Below are 25,000 nucleotides of genomic sequence, written 5' to 3' on the forward strand. Positions count from 1 at the left end.
TTACTTATCTAACAACTATACTGGTATACCAGAGTGAGCGTTATAACAATCCAACAATAAAGGATTACAACACATTGATAGAATCAACTGGAACACTTGTGGTAACCGAGAAAGTGCCAATTTATCTCCATAAAGTGACCATTTTTTCTGTTGCTAGACAAGCCATTTTTTATTTCTCTAACCATCTTAGGATCTTCTACTAGAAGGTACAGATAAACTTTTTCATTGGATTTCTTCAATTTTTCTTTCTATTTTTTTGTTTGTTTTTGTCTTAAAATATGAATTCAGTGTTTGTTTGGTTGATGCATCCTTGGCAAGACTTTCGTATCTATGAAATGGTCTAGTCGCTTCTAATAGATATTCTAATAGATATTACCTACATGGTCTGTATCCGCGATAGTCATGATTGAATATCTTCGACTAACTTTTGGCTTTCGACTGTATTCCAAATTTTCATATTCTTCGATAGCTGTTCTCACATTATATCTCTTGTATCTATAAATAATAATGGTGCAAGAATGTCACCTTGTAAAACCCGGACTAGTATCTTGAAATATACTGTGTTGGCATCTGGTTTAAGTTAACAAGCATAAATACATACATACATCCAAACGTACATAAAGGCAAACATGCATACACGTAGATATAAATGTGCTGTAATAGTTGATAAAAAGAGGGCTAAAATATTTATTACAGTTGGTAGGCTGAAATCGTCAGAGACTATCTACAATGTAGCCGAAGACACGTAGTCCAGAGGGACATTCTGCATAATATATACTCTTTACTCTTTTACTCTTTTACTTGTTTCAGTCATTTGACTGCGGCCATGCTGGAGCACCGCCTTTAGTCGAGCAAATCGACCCCAGGACTTATTTGGAAGCCTAGTACTTATTCTATCGGTCTCTTTTTGCTGAACCGCTAAGAGACGGGGACGTAAACACACCAGCATCGGTTGTCAAACGATGTTGAGGGGACAACCACAGACACAACACACACACACACACACACACACACACACACACACACACACACACACACACATGTAAATCGATTTAATAGACGGAAACTGAAAGAAACCCGTCGTATACATATATACGACGGGTTTCTTTCAGTTTCCGTCTACCAAATCGATTTACAAGGCTTTGGGCGGCTCGAGGCTATAGTAGAAGACACTTGCCCAAGGTGCCACGCAGTGGGAATGAACCCGGAACCATGTGGTTGGTAAGCAAGCTACTTACCACACAGCCACTCCTGCGCCTATACATACATAAACAGTAAGGTCACATATATATATGATATAGTGAGTTAAAAAAAAAAGGATTCGGATTATTTCTGCAACTAACAGAATAAAAACTTCATTTAAGAGTGCCTAACATTCAAGACAACAACCGATGAAGAAAATTCCAACAATTTCAATCAATCAAATTTTCTGGGAAATAAAGACAATACCATCGTGAGGAGATCTTGTCTTCAAAGCCGACTTATGGAAGACTGGAACAGATATGATTCAGTCTTTCGAGATGAGAATCAGCTTCACAATATTCCCTCTCTCTTATATATGCTGATCAATTCCAAATCTTGCTAACCAAGCGGAATATGTCTCGTTGAGGCGAACTAATATGTTAAATGTCCGTTGCATTCACTGGTTGGCTTTAAAGACAAGATCCTTTCAATTTGCAGCGATTGGCTGATAACACTGAAGTTCTTTTCCTTGATTTTTGTTCCTACATTTTAAAGGGAGGTTCTGTCTACTAATTGTATCGGTGATCTCAAGTTTTCAAAAGTTTTCAAAAGTTTTCAACGTTCCGGGTGCAGCAATCGATAAGCATCACTGACTACTACTACTACTACTATTACTACTACTACTACTACTACTACTACTACTACTACTACTACTACTACTACTACTACTACTGTGACACCTTAATGTATTCCCTCGAAGATTATTTCGATTTCTGTTTTTAAAATTATTTGGACTTCATTTTTGATTTAATATTGGAAGTGGGAACTGGTGAATAATAGCGTCGTTAGCTGCAGATTTTCGGCGCACCTGTTACTATCTTAGTAACTCGATGGTAGAACAAATATCTCATTAGAATTCGTTTGTAAAAATACTGGTTTCTCGATTTTCTGCCCAATGTTTATGTTCTTCACTAATGTTGGTATTCTTGGTCGACATCCGCGATAGATTTACAAATGCAAACGTACACATAAACACCCACACACCCGTCCAAGACTCTCCTCCCACAAACATATATGTATATGTATACATGTATATATATATATATATATATATATATATATATATATATATATATATATATATATATATATATATATATATATATATATATATATATATATATATATATATATATATATATATATATATATAGCTATGATTGACCGTTGACCGAACACTATTCAATTTTTTTTCTCCGTGTTTTTCTCCTTGTCTCCGTATTCTTTCTGTTGAAGAGCGTAGCTCGAAACGTTAAAGACTTTCCGTATTCCCGAGCGTCATACTAATACATCCTTTTGTTGTTTACACCACCTGTCCTCGTCTGTTGTTGTTTTTTCGTACATTCTCCTATATATATATATATATATATATATATATATATATATATATATATATATATATATATATATATATATGTATGTATATACATACATACATACATACATACATACATACATACATACATACATACATACATAGGTAGATAGATACATATATACAGGTAAGAACATATGTACATGGTTGCATATTTAGATATTGAGCGCGATCAGTCGCATATTCTTTTGTTTGAGACTATTCATTGAATTTGTGGTCAAAATTAGTGTCACAACTATCAATCTTCTTAGATAATTGCTTATTCTTTTTATCCCGTTCAGTAACCTCGTCATCCACACACCAACCAAAAAACATAAAAAGACCCAAATTTTATTCAAGATCCTAGTGAGGTCCGTCTCAAACTTGAATTCATCATGTAGCGATTTGCAGCAAGCAACATGGCCGGATCCGATGACATCAACATCATTAGAAAAAGCACCGAAGCTAAACAAGAACGGGAAAGGTAAATAGAGCCATTTCATTTGTCGCTATAGAAGAAACCAAAACGATAAAGCGTATTTCTAGGCATATGAAGTCAATTATGATCTATTTAATTGCTATAAAATGACAAAAATACATCTCTCTGTTGGCTACACGAACAAGAATGAAACTACATTGGGAGTCTAAATTCATTCAGAACAGAATTAATGTCCTGCAAAGCAGTTACGTCAGCAAGCGGCATTTGTTGAGCGTAAGAGGAGAATTAATGAGTGTAGTTTTATTTCGAAAGGTAAGTGATGTAATTTTATTCCCCATAGTCTATATATTGTCCAAACAGCTCTATGCAAACATCCTTCTGAAACGGACATGCCTATAACAACGAGGAAACGATCGTATTACAACAGATCAGCTTCCTTGCTCTACTACGTTCCCTCGCAGTAATGCTTACCATCTACACCATCGCGTCAATAACTGTAGTTGCAGTGGACAATATGTCCACTATGAGCTGGCTGAGGAAGGATTATAATCAATTTAAAGGTATTCAGAGAGAAATTCTTCAAAGAAAACAATCCTTTTATAGGCGCAGGTGTAACTGTTTAAGGAACTCATTTAGCAACCAGATGGTTTCAGGTTCGGTTCCACTATACTGCTCCTTGAGCAAGTCTCTTATACTATAATCTCAGGCTGACCTATGCTTTGTGAATGGATATGGCTGATGGAAACGAAGTAAGACCATCGTATATATGTGCATGTATGTATGTATGTGTATGTGTGTGTATGTATGTGTATGAATGTGTGTGTGTGTATGTATGTGTGTGTTTGTGATGGTGTTTGTGTTTGTATTCCACTCTACCGCTTGACAACCTACGTTGGTTTTTTTACGTTCCCGTAACTTACCGGTTTCGTAATTTAGATTTATACCCCTTATACCTGTAGTTACGCCTAAATATATAACTAAATGCTTCCGCACCAATCTTGAGGAATCGGGCTTCACAAAATTCACTCCTTAAAACATATATACATACATGCATGCATACATACATACATACATACTACATGATATACATGCATGCATACATACGTACATACATACATACACCATACGTACTTATGTACATAGAGGCATGCATGCATACATACATACATGCATGCATACATGCATGCATACATACATTCATACACACATACATACACACACATACATACATACATGTATACATACATACGTACATATATGCATAACGTACATACATGTATGCATACATACATACATACATACATACATACATACATACATACATACATCGTGGCACTCCATCGGTTACGACGACGGGGGTTCTAGTTGATCCGATCAACAGCCTGCTCGTGAAATTAACGTGCAATTGGCTGAGCACTCCACAGACACGTGTGCCCTTAACGTAGTTCTCGGGGATATTCAGCGTGACACAGAGTGTGACAAGGCTGGCCCTTTGAATTACAGGTACAACAGAAACAGGAAAAAAGAGTGAGAGAAAGTTGTGGAGAAAGCGTACAGCAGGGCTTACCACCACCCCTCGTGGGGATTTAGGTGTTTTGTGAAGCCCGATTCCTCAAGGTGTTTTAGGGAGCCTCGTGGAGCTTTAGGTGCTTTCGCTCAATAAATACTCACAACGCCTGGTATAGGAATCGAAACCGCAATCGTACGACCGCGAGTCCGTTGCCCTAACCACTGGGCCATTGCGCCTCCACATACATACATACATACATACATACATACATACATACATACATACATGCATACGAGAACGCATACATGCATACCTACATTCAGGCGGTGAATATGCAAAATCGTTAGACTATATGAAAAACACCGTATGGCATTTACTGGATATTTTTTTTGCGCTCGGTGTTCAAATGCTAGCGACGTTGAGTTTGCCTCAATGAAATAAAGATCCAGCCCAGCGTGCCCATGGTTATAACCTTAAAAACGACGACGATGACGATGATGATGATGATGGCGATGAGATCATCAAGAGGATGACGACAATGATAATTATGATGACGATGATGCAGATGGTGATTTCTCTTTCTCACCTCTCTTTCGCCTTTCTGCATTCACTCTCTCAATAGCTTTCCTTGTGTCGCTCACTTGGGACTTCACATACTCCCGGCTTTTATAATCCGCTAAAATATTAAGAGATACCGGCGACCCATTCAAATGACATCTATCTAATCAATCTTGATAAACCTACACACATGACGAATGGTGACTATCATCACAGTGGCAATATTGCTGTTGCTGTTATTGGTGATAATGTTCATGATAAGGATGGTGATATTGATAATGATGATGATGTTGGAGATGATGATGACGATGACGATGATGACGATGATGATGATGGTGACGACGGCTGTGATGATTGTAGTTGTGAAGAAAGGAGAAAATACAATATACTAGTGATGATGATGATGATGATGATGATGACGATGATGACGATGATGACGATGATGATGATGACGATGATGATGATGATGATGACGATGATGACGATGATGATAATGACGACTGTGAAGATTATAGTTGTCAGGAAAGGAGAAAATAAAGACGATAATAATAAAAGACACAAAAATACAATATACTAGTGATGGTGATGATGATGATGATGACGATGATGATGATGACGACGACGAGAATAAGAATAAGAATAGCAACAACAACAACAAAACGCAGAGAGAAGAGAAAAAGAACCAGCAAAAATCGATAACAAACTCATGGTGAAAGAATGATCGAAAAATATAGATTAAAAGAAAGAAGAGCTGGAATAGAAGAATGTGATGAAGAAAGAAAGAAAGAAAGAAAGGTAGAAGAAAAAATTAAAAAAGAAAGAAGGAGAGAAATGTAGAAAGGAAGAAGAGTGATAAAGGAAAAAGAGAGAAAGAAAGGCGCAGATTATAATATGAATTAAACTGAAACAGATTATAAAATCTTTACAATATTTCCGGATTAGATGACACATCCTTCGGCAAGGTTTTCGTTTTTGCTCTCATACACTTCCCGCCCCGTACTCACACTCCTTTCTCATTCACTACTGCCTTTCAATCTCTCTCTCTCCCCCCTCTCTCCCCCTCTCCTCCCCCCTCTCTCCCCCTCTCCTCCCCCTCTCTCCCCCTCTCCTCCCCCCTCTCTCCCCCTCTCCTCCCCTCCCCTCTCCCCCTCTCTCCCCTCTCTCCCCCCTCTCTCCCCCCCCCTCTCTCTCCCCCCTCTCTCTCCCCCCTCTCCTCCTCTCCCCCTCTCTCTCCCTCTCTCTCTCTCTCTCTCTCTCTCTCTCCTTCTCTCACACCTACTCTTCCCTACATTCCTTTGTTTGGTTCATTTCAAAATCACACTTTTAACAATATTCTATATTTTTTAAAAAGTTTACACTCTTACATATACAGTTATCGTATCCTCTAAACACGAATTCACACTCACAGACACACACACACACACACCTGTGTACGCGGAAACATTAATCTAAATATGTATGTATATAAACACACACACATACACACACACACACACACACACACACACACACACACATATATATATATACATACATACACACACAGAGTTGTGCATACATTATGTACAATATAATATAAATCAGGGGAACTGGAAAAAATTAAGCATTACAAAGCCTCCCTGTGGGTTAAATAGAAATATAAACACATTCTTTCTAAACAACTGCTATGCAGAAAATAGTGGGTGGCAGTCTCCTGACAGACTGTTTAACAGAGTGTTGACTGTTCTTCAGAGATAAAGTACTCGGTTTCTTTCTCCAATTATTAACATAAGTCAGCTACGATATAAAGCAGTCATGAATTGGGCCAGCACCGTGGTGGAGAGCTTAATTTCCATGTTTCTTTTTTCTTTTGATGTATCCTCATTAAGTAAACTATTTTATGCAAAATAGTAGATCAGAAGAACTAGAGTGACCACAACGGTGCTTGCTTAATTCGTAACTGCTTAATATAGCAACCGGCCGATGCTATTATTTGGGAAAAGAAGCCAGGAGCATCTTGTGGACGAGTGGTCAACAAACCATGAAACAGTCAACCAGGGAACACACATTCACACAGACACACAGATACACACACAAAACACACACACATACATACATACATACATACTTACATACATACACATATACTTATACATGTGTGTGTATGTACGTACGTATGGATGAAAGTTTGTATGTTTATGTGTGCATAATGAGGGGAAATAGACATCAGAGATTTTTTCTTCACAAGAAACGGCAGTAGGTGCATAAAGACGATGCAACGCTTTCTCTCGATTGTGGCAAAAGCAGTCAGAATCGCATTATTGGGAATCATCCTGTATTTTCAGCAAATTTCTGAATGTTATGAGCGTTTATCCTCTGGGCCTGTGTGCTTCCCTCGAGTAGGGAAGTAAAAACTGAATTATTACTCGCTGACGGAGGTTTCCATCTGCAGTCTTTCGCTTCTATGTGGGCTTGTGTGTGTGCGTGCGCGCACGTGCATGAGTGAGTTTGTGAGTAATACATATACATATATACATACTTACGGCCATATCACGTTGAAAGCTCCGGTTTTCGTCCGATCACCAAAGTTAAGCAACGTCGAGCCTAGTGAGTACTTAGATGGGTGACCACTTGGGAAACCTAGGAGCTGTAAGCGTCACACACTTTGTAACGGCGGTGCATCAGCAGGGCCGCAGCTCTGAGCTGAAACTACAGGAAAAAAATACATAAATAGATATAAAATTTATAAATCCATATATGTATATATGTATGTATGTATGTGTGTGTGTGTGTGTGTGTGTGTGTGTGTGTGTGAGTGTCTGTGATATCATAAAAGCGAATTCATAAAAATAAAAATGAAATAATTTGATGCAAATTTCTCCTCAAACATAAGCTATAAAAATAAATTGTCTATTCTGGCCAACCCTGTTGCTGTAATGATAGATTTTACAACCTTTGCCTCTGCGTAAACCTCCTTCCGAGTCTTTTCGCCGACAGGAGAAAAAAATCTTTTAATAAGCGTAACGAACTAATTGTCAATTGTAAACCTAACTTAAGATTTACATTCAAGAACTTTATGAGAGAAAACAGATAACCACTTAACGACATTTCATTCTTATGAATATGTTTTGTTTATATATATGTATATATGTGTATGTATGTATATATATATATACATATATATATATTCATTATTTCTTTCATTTATATTTGCCTTTTATAATATATCTTTCTCTACGTTATTCATAGCGTTCTATTTCTCTTTGTTTTTGTTTTTCATTTGTCATGAAAATAGTTTCATTTGTGGGTTACATCTCCCTCTGTGTCATTTCGTTATGTTTCACAATGTTCACATACCTCTCTATAAACACACACACACACACACACACACACACACACACACACACACACACACACTCACACTCACACACACACACACGCATACACACACACACACTCACACACACACACACACACACGCATACACACACACACAGAGACATGGATAAACAAATATACGAGCATTTATATACACTCACACACGCAGCTATATACCAATATACAAACATATATAAACCATACACAAGTGCATACAGCCTACTTGTTATTAGAGAAATCAATAACAGAAATACATATCTATGCCATACAACATATCTACGCTAATCATACTGTACACACATGGCTACTTAAATCATAAGCATATCCCTTCTTTCATGTATGTAAGCACTTACGTACATAAGTGCGCGTTAGAATATGGAGTTATGTATGTACAGATACATGACTCCATACACTAACTTATATATACACATATCATTACATTTGTGCGTGTATATATATATATATATATACACAACCACACTTGTCTGCAATGCACGATTATGATACTTCTTCTCTGAGATTATGATATTCGCCAGTTCGCTCTCAGCATCTTCCTCTTTTATGAGTATGCATAATTTTAATTTGGTTACTTCTGATATTGACAATTCAAAAGTAGTTTAAATTATACACACACACACGCACACACACACACATACACATTTATATTTATATATACATACGTATATGTGTGTGTGTACACATATACGTGTATGTATGTGTGTATATATACCTATACATACATACATACATACACGCAGACATATATATACATATATATATATATATATATATATATATATATATATATATATATATATATATATATATATATATATATATATAGAGAGAGAGAGAGAGAGAGAGAGAGAGAGAGAGAGAGAGTTTTAAATTAGCTTGCCAAATCATCATTGATATGATTAATTAAAATCAATACGTGGAATAAAATGTTGCTTACACCATTGGGATTCAATATATATATATATATATATATATATATATATATATATATATATATATATATATATATATATATATGTATGTATGTGTGTGTGTGTGTGTGTGTATGCATGTATATATGTATGTATGTATGTATGTTTGTATGTATATAAATGTATATATACACATACAGATGTATATGTATGCATATATACACACTTATATACGCCTATATATGAATGTATGAGGAATCGCACGTGTACACTTACGCACGTATAAATATATGTGTGTGTTTGTATGAATATTCATATATGCATGTGTCTACACATTTATACACACAGACAAACGCGCGCGCACACACACACACACAATTATACTAACACCATCCAATTTGTCGAACTTATCGAAGGTTGTTGTTGACATCTTGTTATTTGCAAGATTTTGGAATAATTTTGTGCAAGACTCCAGTCTGCAAGAAACGCAATTCGTTTCAAACTGAATGAACTAGGAGAATACGGAATGAAATTGAAGTGGTCAAGAAATAGACACGAAGACATAACAATCTGATTGTATATCAAACAGCCTTGCTGCTGGACCACGTATCATCATCGGAAAGGGAAATATATTTGTTCTTATTACTATATCTGTAATAACTGCCCAATACATTACTTTACTAATGGCGTTGCTTTGCTCAGGGATAATGTGTCCAGAATAAACTTACGAGGATTACTATTAAAATACTATTTTTATAGCCTCAAAAAAGAAAAAAAGGACAATCACAGTAGTTAAAATATATATATTAGCGACAGAGGCAGTATTAATACCGAAAACTAATATTTGTTTCCACTAAAACGCGGATGTAATGTTAGAATAAACTACATTCTGAGTTTATTTTACAGGGCTTAGAAAAACTGAAGGACCCCTGTAATAAGTGTGCGAATCTGAGATGGGAAAATGTTGAATAAATTCATAATTAATTGATCCTCTTGTATTTTCTTTTACCCAAAGCCAGGAACATTTCTGCATCCTCTCGTATGTATATATATATTGAGGGGTCGTTGAAAAGTTCTTGGCCTTCAGCGTGTCGCGAATGGCATGGTTGGAGGCCCAACCTTCCGAGTGTTATTACAGGCTTAGAAAAACTGAAGGGCCACTGCCGTAAGTGTGTGAATGTGAGAGGGGAATACATTGAATAAAATCATAATTAAATGAACCTTCTGTATTTTCTTTTAACCAAAGCCAAGAACTTTTAAGCACTCCCTCGCATTAAAAGGTTGTGCTAACATGCTTAATTTAGGAAGCAAAATAATTGTATTTAGTAAAATTAAACTCCTTCCGTTGCATTTCTATCATCCAGCCACCCATCCATCATCTCCGCCAGTATTCTTTGGTAGAACTGTCCTCAAGTACTTTCTTCAACGTTTTGTCCACACTGTATTTCTATTTAATTAAATTTTCTGGGTTGTCTCCCTTGCTTTCCTTCACTATATTTTATCATTAAGCTAATGGTTCTTTACCAAAACCAAGCATGTCATTTTAATTAATTTCATTTTCGCTGACAACAGTGATAACGCTAGCACCGACCTTACCATTTCTGCGTTATTGTGTTGGTCCACTGAACTCGCTTAAAATCATTAAATCCCTATTTTTTTTTTAATGCAGAAGATGCTCATTTTGTGATTTTAACCAGTCTATTTATATCTCTCTATCTATCTGCCTGTCTATCTATATATCTATATAGCTATATATATATATAAATTCGCACGCACACACACACACACACACACACACACACACACACACACACACACACACACACACACACACACACACACACAGACACAGACACACACACACACACACACACACACACGTTATGTAGGCATGCCTCAACTTACGTTGTTTCAAGTAATGTCTTTTCCAACATTTAAGAAATAAAACTGAACTTCAGTCGAGTTATCCGTCGTAAGTTGGATAATCATAAAAATGACAAAAAAAAAAAAAAAAAAATTGCGAAAATATACATACATACCTTTCATTAAAACAGACAGAAGATAATATATATATTTTTTAAATGATTTGTCGTGTTGCGTCGTTTTGTACGTTTCTTCGCATGCCTTACAATCAGTGACCGACGTAAGCTGAGGTGTACTTGTATGAAATTGGCATTCCGTCGATGAATGTATGTATGTATGTATATCACGAGAAAGCATTGGGATACTATTTCGGATTTTCCCTAGGCTTTTCTTTAGAGGTACATCTGTCAATATTCATGCAAATCACTACGTTACATTCTCTAGGATCTTCAGGATGAATGGCACCTGGCGTTAAAAAAATGAATATTCTTCATTTATTATCAATCAGATATGAATGAAAAATGTACTTTATTTCAGATACGAAATAAATCAAAGAGATTTCCGTTTACCCTGAAACTGTTATTGGGAAAATTACAATTGTCGCACTCTCTGCACTAAACCAGTTTGTGTAAAAAGGTGTCGGTGAAAGAGACTCGACTTACCCGTTCGATTCGTTAGATAGGTTAGGAGTTAGATGGACAGATGAATAGCTGGATAATCAACTAGAGAAACAGCTAGATGGAATCACACACACACACACACACATACACGCACGTCTTCCCCCAGAAAGATAAATAAATTGATAAATAAATAAATGCATAGGCAGACAAAGAGCTAGTTAGCTAGATACGATTAGAAATACAGAGCATTAATATGATAGATTTGGTCGCTTATCTATCTATCTATCTATCTATCTATCTATCTATCTATCTATCTATCTATCTATCTATATATCTATCTGTCTGTCTGTCTGTCTGCCTGTCTGTCTGTCTGTCTGTCTGTCTGTCCATATATATATATATATATATATATATATATATATATATATATATATCGTGGAGGCGCGTGGCTTAGTGGTTAGGATGTCAGCACCATCATTGTAAGATTCTGGTTTCGGTTCCTGGACCGGGCGACGCGTTGTGTTCTTGAACAAAACACTTCATTTCACTTTGCTCCAGTCCACTCAGCTGGCAAAAATGAGTAACGATGCGACGGACTGGCGTGCCATCCAGATAGGGAGCACATAAGCCATTGAAACCAGGAAACCGGGCCCATGAGCCTGGCTAGGCTTTAAAAGGGCGCAAAGAAAGAAATATATATATATATATATATATATATATATCAGGTGTGGGCGTCTGGTAAGAAGCCTGCTTCCCAACCACATGGTTCCAGCTTCAGTCCCATTGCATGGTATCTTAGGAAAGTGTCTTCTACTATAGCCTCGGACCGACAAAAGTCTTGTGAGTGTATTTGGTAAAAGGAAACTGAAAGAAGCCCGTTCTATATATATATATATATATATATATATATATATATATATATATATATATATATATATAAATACACGTTAAGTACAGGACATCTCCAACAAGTGAAAAATACGTTAACATACGAGAGAGAAGTTCAAGACAAAATACCAAAAGAAAATAACTCCTCGTCAGTTGTCGACTGTTTTACTACTCCCTATTTCGTGCTTTCTACGACAAAATAGGAAAACTTCATATAACAGCAGCATCCAGAAATTTTAAAAATATAAAATTTGGAGAGAGTTAGGTCTTTAAACGAACAAACAGAAACAGAGTGGTCGTACAGAGTAAACAATCGAACAAGAGAAACATTAAAGGCTGTTAGGACAAGATGAATTGTAATGGGTAATGCATGGGAGAAGTTTTGAAAGGATATAGAATAAATAGAAGAGAAGAAAATAGTAGAAGAGATGTCGAGAGGCGAGAGAAATGGCCTGTAGTCACGTGTGAGCAACAGGCGGAGGTGAACACACACACACACACACACACACACACACATATATATATATATATATATTTATGTCTGTGTTTCTCACGCCTCCATCGCTTGACAACCGGTATTGGTTTGTTTATGACCCCGTTAACTAGCGGTTCGGCAATAGAGATTGATAGATTAATTACCAGGCTTTAAAAAATTACTGGGTTCGATACATTCGACTATAAATTGTTCAAGGCAGTGCTCCAGCATGGCCGCAGTCTAATGACTGAAACAAGTAGAATATATATATATATATATATAGACAGATAGATAGATAGATAGATAGATAGATAGATAGATAAGCATCCAAATCCACACTCAGATCACAGACTGTCATATGAAATAAAAAAGGACATATTTGATAATGAATTCCTAAATATAGTATGAAAAGTGTCAGGAAGTTTTATGGTGAGTGAAATCGGGCAGGGAGAAACAAGAAGTCAACAGAAGCTCATCGGGTGGATTTTGATTTGTAAAATCAAAAGAAACTACCTTGCCATACACTGCGTCACACTGGGTTACATAAAAAAAAGTTACATTAAAGTTACACGTGCCTATGGAATACTGAATCACTTATCCGCGAATTACTCCGCGAGTAGCTAGTTGGGTTGATCACACAACTGGGACAAGTTTTCCATTGATGAAATCGATGGAGATAGAATTTTCTTCATTTTTTTAAAGTGTATTTGCTTTTGTTTTTATAAAGAAATACATTGTATATGACCTTTATAAAGACCTCCGAGACCACTGAGGGGAAACTTAGGAGCAAGCATGTAAGTGAATTTATATGGCGAATTGCTTGCGGGATGAATATGTGACAAGTGAAAGAAATATACGCAGGAGTTCATATTCACCTCATTGTTGAAACAATGGATCTTTAATAAAGCAAAATATTGAAACAAAACCTGGCTAATTAATTAGTATCCTTTGTTTAGTCTCCTGTGTAACACGACTGAGCAGTGGACGATGTCGGTTGCATTTCTAAGTAGCCCACACTCAATTACCCAAGTTGTTCAAGCAGAACGTAGGAGCTTGTTGAATGCATAGTTCTCCTTATAGTTACACACACACACACACACACACACACACACACACACACACACACACACACTAGCACACAGGCACACACACAACACGTATGCACGCACTCAGGCACGTACGCACGTATACATGCTCACATGTATGTACAGATATATTTGTTTATGTATGTACGTTCGTAAATGCATTTCTTACACAGGCACGTGGTGTGTAAAGTGAACAAAAGGGAGAGAGGAGAACACAAGATATAGAAACTTGTAGAAAGACACAGGGCTTTGTTAAATACATATAAGTAGAGTGTATATATATATATATATATATATGTAGGTATGTGCGTGTGGGTATACTTCTGTTAATCTATGTACCTCTCTCTCTCTTTGTGTGTGTGCATATATATATATTTATGGGAGAGAGAGAGAGAGAGAGAGAGAGAGAGAGAGAGAGAGAGAGAGAGAGAAAGAGGGAGAGTATGTGTTCATGACACAGGCTGATGAGACATAACATATGTCGAAACACTTGATGTCCCAGTATCTCTTGTACTAATGAACTGAGAGTGTATTGAACACATCGTCGTTAAGAAGCTGCTTTCCTGTGACAAAAACAACGGCGAATAGCATATTTGCGTTCGAGTCCGTCGTAAAGAATTGAAAAAATAAATACATATAGTCCTGAAAGATAGTGATGCACTGAAAGGCGAACATTCTAATTCTGAAGCGGAAATACTCCGTTTAGCTGAAGAACGGAGCTAAAAGTTTAGATAGCTTGCTATACGTGGTAGTCCTAGTCCAACGCACAAATACACAGAAGCACACATTCACATACACATACACATACGCCTACATATGTAGGCGTACGTACACTCATACATGCATACGTACACTCACACATACGTATGTGTATGTGTGTATGTATGTATATGTACATGTGTGTATGTGTGTGTGTGCGTGTGTGAGTGTGTGTGTATTCATCTGCAAACTTTCATACGAAATCACAATAATTTCAATGTTATTATTAGCGAAAGTGAAACCGGTCGACAACCACAATACTCTTTTATTCAAAATATATTAAAACTATGTAAATTGCGACATGTTCCTTATTTTATTATTTGTTTATACAAATTTGCATTACAACTCATCACGTGAAGTCAATCGAAATTCTCTTCCTCCCTTTTCTTACAACTGTATATATATATATATATATATATATATATATATATATATATATATATATATATATATATATATATATATATATATATACACATATATATATCTATACATATATATATATATATATATATATATATATATATATATATATATATATATACATATATATATATACACACATATATATATATATATATATATATATATATATACAATATTGAATAATAAACTGGTAGTGTTCTTTCCAAAGCTCCTCTTCGGATATCGGACTTTTCCTGTTAGTCGATATCTGCACAGAATAAGGAGAAAAAAAGAGAAATTAATTTGAGAATATGGATTGAACAGGCTTTATTAAAAATCGTTACAATTCTTTCAACGCATTTTCATCAGCTGTTAAATGTTGAATGTTACATATACTATACACATGCGCATACTCGTGTGATCAGAATCAAAGTGCTAGTATATCATCTTTAGTTTCTCATACATTTTATACCCATACCGAAATAACTCATTCTACCATTCCTACACACACACACACACACATTTACATATATATATATATATATATATATATATATATATATATATATATATATATATATATATATATATATATATATATATATATATATATGTATGTATGTATGTATGTATGTATTTGGAAAGTGTTCTACTAGAACCTGAGGTCGGCTAAAACCTTGTGAGTACATTTGGTGGACGGATATTGAAAGAGACCCAGTGTGTGTGGGTGTGGGTGTGAGTATGTATAGTGTGTGTGTGTGTGTGTGTGTGTGTGTGTGTGTGTGTGTGTGTGTGTGTGTGTGTGTACAATGTAGTGAATCAGAAAAAAACTGGTATGATATAAATGTAAATATTCGAAAACATTTTAGCTGTTCTTGCAGTGGAGCAACATCTGGTACTTCTCCCTGACGGACGGTAAGCCAACTATGAGACGCGTCAATCGGGAAGCATATATATATATATATATATATATATATATATATATATATATATATATATATATATGTATATACATATTTATATATGCATATAAACATCTTTCTCCAGCTTACATAACTTTGGTATCTTGCCTCCGTTTATATTTCAATTCCATGCACATTATGTTTACACACATATTTAAAAATATATAATTATTCGCTTATATAGTTATGTATTTCGATAAGAGCACATATATACATATATGTACACCCCGCCCCACATGTATATATATATGCATACACACTTACATAAGTGTGTACATACTTACAAACACATTTTTATATATCTATATATAAGCGTCGGGTGTACGAGTTTGTATGATTGTGTGTAAAAGAAATACATAGTTTTCGAAAACTTCAAATTTTACGCTTGTTTTATAGTTATATTACCAAGAATTTACCTGAAATGATTATTACAGCATAAAAATAAATAAATAAATAAATAAAATAAACTGATGTGTTTTAGGAGGTGATATACGCATTTGTGTATCTTAACATCTCTTTTCTAACGTGAATATCTTTCTTTCTAAGTAACCAATCCTCTGATATCTTCTGATAGTGTTAGTTTTTACTGTTTTATTATCTTTTGGGAGGGTTTTTTTTTTCTTTTCCATACAAAATCAAGAAAGAAAATATTTCGGAAAAAGAAAAAAAATTAAAAGATCAATGACACAAACATCAAAGCAAAAATCGGAATTAAGAACATCGATAATAACATTACCGACCATCCTGATGAGAAAATCATGTTAATGATGATGATGATGCTGATGTTGATGATGATGATGATGATGATGATACTGATCATCATCATCATCATCGTCATCTTTTTCATCACGTCGTTGTCATCGTCATCGTTATCGCCATCATCATCGTCGACGCATTTGTCATCATCATCATCATCATCATCATCAACAACAACATAACTTTTGTAAAGTTAATAATAATCCTTTCTACTAAAGGCACAAGGCCTGAAATTTGGGGAGGGGGCGAGTCGATTACATTGATCCCCAGTGTTTCACTGGTACCTAATTGATCGACTCCGAAAAGATGAAAGGCAAATTCGACGGCGAACTTAAGGACAAACGAAGTCTCGTTAAGCATTTCGCCCAGCCCGCTGCCTTGGGAAAGATAATAATCTTTTCTACTCTTGGAACAAGGCCCGAAATTTTTGGGGAGGGGGCCAGTCGATTAGATCGACCCCAATACGTAACTGGTACTTAATTTATCGACCCGAAAGGAAGAATGGCAAAGTCAACCTCGTCGGAATTTGAACTCGGAATGTAAAGACAGACGAAATACTGCTAAGTATTTCGCCCGGCGTGCTAACGTTTCGGCCAGCTCGCCGCCTTTTTATGGAGTTAATAGTGATAACAATAACAAGGAGATGCAGGGAACGCAAACCTCCGCCAAATCAACACCAACGTCCTCTCAACGATGATTTTAAAATGAGAATATCTGGAATAAACTCGTTTCCTCTCACAAACGAGAATATTAAAAATGAACCTGACCACTCTCAAAAATTAAGTAAAAAAACAAAACAAAAAAAACGGGAAAAATAATTCAGAATCTTTGTCCGGTATCGGTTCGATCCCAAAATGTAATCAGTCCGTGCCAGACATGAGACTAAACATCCCTGAAAGTTTCATCCGTGTCCATCCAGCTGTTCTTGAGATATCTTGTCCACGGACAAACAAACCAACAAACACGATTGAAAAAAAAAAATACCTCCGCCTTAGCGAAGGCGGAGGTAATAACCCTTTCTACTATAGGCACAAGGCCTGAAAATTTTGGGGAAGGAGCTAGTCGATTACATCGACCTTAGTGCGTAACTTGTACTTATTTCATAGCAAAGTCGACCTCGGTGGAATTTGAACTCAGAATGTAAGGACGGACGAAATGCCGCTAAGCATTTTGCCCGGCGTGCTAACTACTCTGCCAGCTCGCCGCCATAGTAAAGTTAATAATAATAATAATAATAATAATAATAATAATAATGCCTTCAACTTATGTCTGCAAAGCTACAAATTTGAGGGTGGTATGTGTGTAATCAATTAAGTTTCCTCACTCTCTCTGTCATTCGACGTACTTCATTGGTACTTTATTTTATTGACCCGGATAGGATGAAATGTGAATGAAATCGATCACAACAGGATACACGTCTTAGAACGTAAAGTGACATAAATAATAATCAATAAATTTGGGATGGGGGAGGCTGGGTGAGAAAATAGGATTTGAGGTGCGGTATTGACGATTAAATCGATAACAAATCTTGACTGGTATCATTATTATTATTATTATTATTATTATTATTATTATTATTATTATTATTATTATTATTCAATGCCGGAAGTATGAAAGACAACGTATAAACCCGGATATGTTTCTCAAAACGTAGAAGACGGATATAAACACACAGAACATTTGTTCTGTTGCTCTTACCAGCCTGATAATAATAATAATTTCAAATTTTGGCACGGGGACAGTAATTTCGGAAGGGGTGAGGGGATAGTAAATTACATCGACCCCCCCACCCCCAGCATTTGATTGACACTTATTTTATCGACTACTAAAGTATGAAAGGCAAAGTCGATCTCGGCGGAATTTAAACACAGAAATGTAAAGAGCCGGAAGAAATGCCGCTAAGTATCTTGTCCGGCGTACTAACGGTTCTCCCAGCTCACCACCCTTCATGAACTTCATCATAATAACTTCTGCAATACGTTTCACACAGTTCAATATTATTTAAGAGATGAGGAATTATGTACATTATTTACATTTGACGGATATTTGTCCTCATCTTGTTTGTTATTAAAACAACGTTTCGGCTGATATACCCTCCAGCCTTCATCAGGTGTCTTGGGGAAATTTCGAACCTGGGTCCTCATATTCCTAAGGCATTTTTCGATGTAATTCTTCTTCTTCTTCTTCTTCTTCTTCTTCTTCTTCTTCTTCATATTATTATTATTATTATTATTATTATTATTATTATTATTATTATTATTATTATTATTATTATTATTATTATTATCCAGATCACAGCCTGGAATCGAACTCGGAATCTTGGGGTTAGTAGCCTGCGCTCTTAACCACTACGCCCGCAGACATATTGGCATAGTAGTTAAGAGTGCAGTCTATTAAACCCAAGATTCAGAGTTCGATTCCAGGCTGTGACCTGAATAATAATAATAATAATAATAATAATAATAATAATAATAATAATAATAATAATAATAATAATAATAATAATAATTACATCGAAAAATACATTAGGAATAAGAACCCAGGTTCAAAATTTCCCCCAAGACACCTGATGAAGGCTGCAGGGTGTATCAGCCGAAACGTTTTGCTAACAACAAACAAGACGAGGACAAATATCCGTCAAATGTAAATAATGTAAATAAATTACGTTTCCTGTTTGTTTACAATACCAATTGACCTGATTCTGTATAGCATTTAACTTAGAAAATACAATTTTGGAATACACACACCCTTAGCGTTACAGCGAGCTTAATTTATGGGATTTTGTGTTTACGTATATTTCAATCTATGACCAATTATTTCCGGATATGGTTTTTTATGTTGCCCCTGAGGAAAGCAGAGTGAATTTAAGAATTTAAAGTCTAGACATTCTCATCCAAAAGGATGCTTGTAGGTGTTTTAACTAAGATCAAATTAAAGTTTTATAATTTAAAGAATCATAATGACGACCACACAAGCACACACACACACACACACACACACACACACACACACACACACACACACACACACACATCTATCTATCTATCTATCTATCTATCTATCTATATATATATATATATATATATATATATATATATATATACATACATGCACGCACATTTATATACATAAATACATACACACACACACATTTATATACACCAATACATATACACACATGCACACACATATATATGTTTATATATGCGTAAATGTGTATGCATATATGTACATGCACATGTGTGAGCTTGTGTATTTGTATATTTTCTTTCGCCACATGAGTACTTATTTATCTAGCTAGCAAGTTATCTGTCAGTCTGCCAGCCTGTCTACCTTTCTATCTGTCTGTCTGTTTTTCCTGAGTCAGTGAGTGAGTGAATGAGAGAGGGAGAGAGAGAGAGAGTGTGTGTGTGTGTGTGTATGTGTGTGTGCACAATATTTCCCGATGTATTGAATGCGCTTTTGGTTTTTTAATAAATGTTCCAAAAATAGTCCTGCGTTCAATGTTGCCATGTTACAGATGAAGGACTGAATGTCATAAGGTCAAGGAGCTGGATGCGCGCTATAATTTTCTGTTAGGCACAATAACTGTTACTAATAACCCTTTCTACTATAGGTACAAGGCCTGAAATTTTCGGAGAGGGAACTAGTCAATTAATTGCTCGACTGGTACTTAATTTATGGACTCCAAAATCCAAAAGGAGGACAGGCAAAGTCGATCTGAGTGGAATATGGACGAAATGCCGCTAAGCATTTTGCCCAGCACGCTAACGAATCTGGCCGCTCGCCACCATTATAATTCTTACTAATTATAAAATACTCTTTTTTTACTCTAGGCACATGGCCCGAAATTTGGGGGGAGGGAGCTAGTCGATAAGATCGACTCCAGTACGCAACTGGTTCTTAATTTATCGACTCCGAAAGGATGAAAAGCAAAGTCGACCTCGGCGGAATTTGAACTTAGAATGTAAAGACAGACGAAATACCGCTAAGCATTTCGCCCGGCGTGCTAACGTTTCTGCCAGCTTACCACCTTACTTATAAAATATTGAAAAAAAAACAAAAAAAAAAACGTCAGAACATCGCGCTCTGTATCACATCAGTTAAGTAAGTAGGCCCTATCATCTTATTATACATTCCTACCTAGCATACAAAACCCACATTATATATGCCTTATATTTCTTTGGTCACATGATTATGTTATATATCTTATATTATTCAATGACTCTGTTACTTTTAAGAAACATTTTTAAGTACCGAAATGTATACTACTAGAAAGTTGAAAAATATTAAAATTTCATCCATCTGTCTACTATTTGCAATAAGTCGATGACAGTAAATTCAAAGCAGTGGTACGCCATTACTAATGGCCGATGGCTGTTAGATAAAACATTATAGCCAGAATTACAAGTTTTATATCCTGTGTGGAAATTCTCTTGACCAAAACAAAATCAAACTGCACAGCTGATCTGAAACATGATAAAGTTGGGATATGATACTTCCATAACGTAGTGTATTTATGATACATTTATGGTTTCATAAAAATTCCAGTATACTGTCACAGCAATGTATTTACATGCACAAAATCCTACATTTTCTCTCACAAAACCACTTTGAAATACTTTTAAATAAGCACATGAAGAAACGCTTAAATGTTTTTTTTTGCAAAATATACTTGTAAAATAAGAATGCGTCTTATACGAGGGTGCATCTGATACGACTCAAATACGGTAAATGAAATTTTCACCACCACCAACACTACCACCACCACCAACACTACCACCACCACCACCACCACCACCACCACAACCACCACTGCCGCCGCCACCACCACCACTACCACTACCATCTATCATCAATATAAACTCCATTACAACCACTGTCATTGCCGATGCACTAACTCCATAATTACCAACGGCAACCACAACAAGATAAGCAACTCTTATTTATAAAGTAAAAATACAATGACACGAGTTAATGTTGTGTGCCCTAGTGTATTTTAAAAGTTGAATGAAATCTCTTTGATCTTAGATCAATGGTGATTGACTTGGAACTAAACAGTAGCAAGAACACAATCAACGCGCACGATATGAATACTGCTGCCACCAGCAATGCACCGCAGCCTCCATTCACGCCATCACCACCCAAACCAACACCAACACCAACACAAATATTATCAACACTACAACGTCACAGCCACTGCAACCTATACACGAACTGGCAGTAGTAATAACAGTATGTATGATGGCAATGTTTGTAGACAATAAAGTTGTATGTCAACATAACGAAGTGTGTGTGTGTATGTATATGTGGGTGTGTATGAGAGAGAGAGAGAGAGAGAGAGAGAGAGAGTAGTGTATGGATTTTTTTAACGACATAGTTGTAAGGAGTGAAGTGCTTCATGAACTTGGTAACTCCTCAACCAACTGAATTCATGCAGTACTTCTTTCTCCCACATCACTCTTTCAGCCTTTCCTATTCTCATTTCTATTCTATATTTATAGGTATGTCAACCTTTTGCTCTCCCAAATGATGGGGATGCCTGCACGCACACACACCCGCGCGCACCCCCCCCCCGCGCGCACACACACACACATACACACGCTCGCACGCGTCCGCGCGTACACACACACTCTCACTCACAAACACACACACGTATGTGTGTGTGTTTGTGAGTGTGCTTGTGTGTGTGTGTGTAAACTTCCTAATTTAGATATATACAAGCTTACATACAGAAACATACCCATACGCAGGCCTAAATATGTGTTTGTGTATGTGTGTGTGTTTGTGCGTGTGTGTGTATGTGTGTGTGTGTATGTGCGTGTGTGAGTGTGTGTGTGCAGGGAAAATCCCGAGAGAGAAAATGCGAAACAATAAAACATGAACAACAAAATATCTACCTTGTGACGACGGAAAAGAAAAAATTATTGACGTTTCGGACATTTGTCATTTGTCACGTAAGAGGGAACGTGGAAAGCCAACAAAGGAGAAATAAGAAGCTTAAAATGCATTTTTCTATTAAAAAAAAAGTGGAGCATGCCAGACTTTGAAAGAAAATGAGTAGAATTAATAACTTCCACGAAGACATGGCAGATGCTAAGGGAGATAACCGTGAGGAGACTGTAGTAAAGTTTGCGTCTGTTGTATGAGAGAAACTGTATGTGAATGCGTGTATGTGTGCATGTTTTTTTAGATGATGTGGATGTGAATAAGCCGTAACAGTGTGGTAGTACGGATAAAATATAATTATAGTAAGGTTGGCTGAACGGGTCATCATAGAGTGTGGATGTAGATGAATGTGTGCAATAGAGCAGGGCATGAAATGTACATATGAATGTTTACCATTTTGTGCAGGGGTGGTAGACGAACACAAGGCGAGTATTGATACATAGACACATACGTCTGTGTCCAGGTTGAAGATTAACTGTTATTTCCGTCAAGCCCAGGTATTGCACAAGGCCTAAGATGTGGGTGGGGTGGAATGAGAAAATTAAAGAACAATGGGTATTAGTATTAGTCTGTTATACGTACAACTATGTTCTCTGAGAGAATCAATGTGTCTCCGACTCGTTCCCCTATATTCAATGCTTCACAGAGTTGGCATTTGATCAAGTGGCTGAAATTTCTGAGATTTAGTTGAAGCTGTCCAGGGCATTGAAATATCATTTAGAAACGTAGAGTGATGTTATGAAATGGACGGACAATGTTGCAACGGGAGCGGGATAATGCGAAGAATCTAGGATGGGTAAGTTAAATGGTAAAGGAACTATGAACCAAAAGATCCCCCAGGCTTTAATTTACCCTGTAGAAACAGAGTAGGCGTTTACAAAAAGTGAGGGAAGTAACAGTGCTGGATTAGAGAGAAGTCGAGGTTTCGTAAGATGATGTCCTGGAAATGTCAGGTGTTGGGATGGAAAGTACAGGAAGGGCAAATAGCTGTCAATAACGAGGACGTGACTGGGAGCAGTTCGATTACTGGTTGGGAGTATTACGATGAGGGATGTTTCCTCCTGTAGTCACTTTGCTATAATATTGAGTGTTTAGCGGAATTTTTCGAGCACTTGCTCAAAGATCTCTTGTCACTCTGTCACCATTTTTTGTCGAGTTCACAAGAATTCATTTTTTTGTCTTCCACTGACTGAATGTACAGGTTCCCAAACAGATACTACAATGCATTCTATCCGGAGCTCAGGTGACTCTGCCAACTCAGCGATTCTTGCAAAATTCCACACACAAAAATGTGGGTATGCACATATGTGACTACGTATTTATGTATTCATATGTTTCTCGTTTCTTTTCCCCCTCTCTTTATGTATGTATGTATGTATGTATGTATGTATGTATGTATGTATGTATGTATGTATGTATGTATGTATGTATTCTTTTCTTCTTTTATTTCTTTCAGTTGTTTGACTGCGGCCACGCTGGAGCACCACCTTGAAGTGTTTCTGTTGAGTAATTCGACACCAGGATTTACTTTTTTGAAAGCCTAGTATTTATACAATCGGTTTCTTTGTCGAACCGCTAATTTACGGAGACGTATACACACCAACACCGGTAGTCAAGCGATGATGGGGGACACACATACAGACACTAACACAAACACACACACACATATGAAGAGCTTCTTTCAGTTTCCATCTACCCAAATCCACTCTCAAGACTTTGGTCGGCTCGAGGCTATAGCAGAAGTCACTTGCCCAAGGTACCACACAGTGGGACTGAACCCGGAAACATGTGGTTGAGAAGCACGTATGTTCATGTGTGTAGATGCATTGCATGTTATGTTTAATAATTT

The 25,000-nt window shown here is 36.4% G+C and overlaps 1 long non-coding RNA gene and 1 pseudogene across 1 annotated transcript in view; both read left to right on the forward strand.

Moving 5' to 3' along the window:
• Positions 1-25,000, forward strand: part of LOC149133781 (uncharacterized) — a 62,833-nt gene that overhangs the window by 37,550 nt on the left and 283 nt on the right. The window contains exon 2 of the long non-coding RNA XR_016243454.1: positions 24,608-25,000. This exon is cut by the window's right edge and continues 283 nt beyond it. This is a non-coding gene — a long non-coding RNA (uncharacterized LOC149133781). The remainder of the gene's footprint in view (positions 1-24,607) is intronic.
• LOC128248964 (5S ribosomal RNA) lies at positions 7,620-7,738 on the forward strand (annotated as a pseudogene).

This window comes from Octopus bimaculoides, chromosome 10, assembly GCF_046866305.1.
Source record: "Octopus bimaculoides isolate indiv1 chromosome 10, ASM4686630v1, whole genome shotgun sequence".
Classification (NCBI taxonomy): domain Eukaryota; kingdom Metazoa; phylum Mollusca; class Cephalopoda; order Octopoda; family Octopodidae; genus Octopus; species Octopus bimaculoides.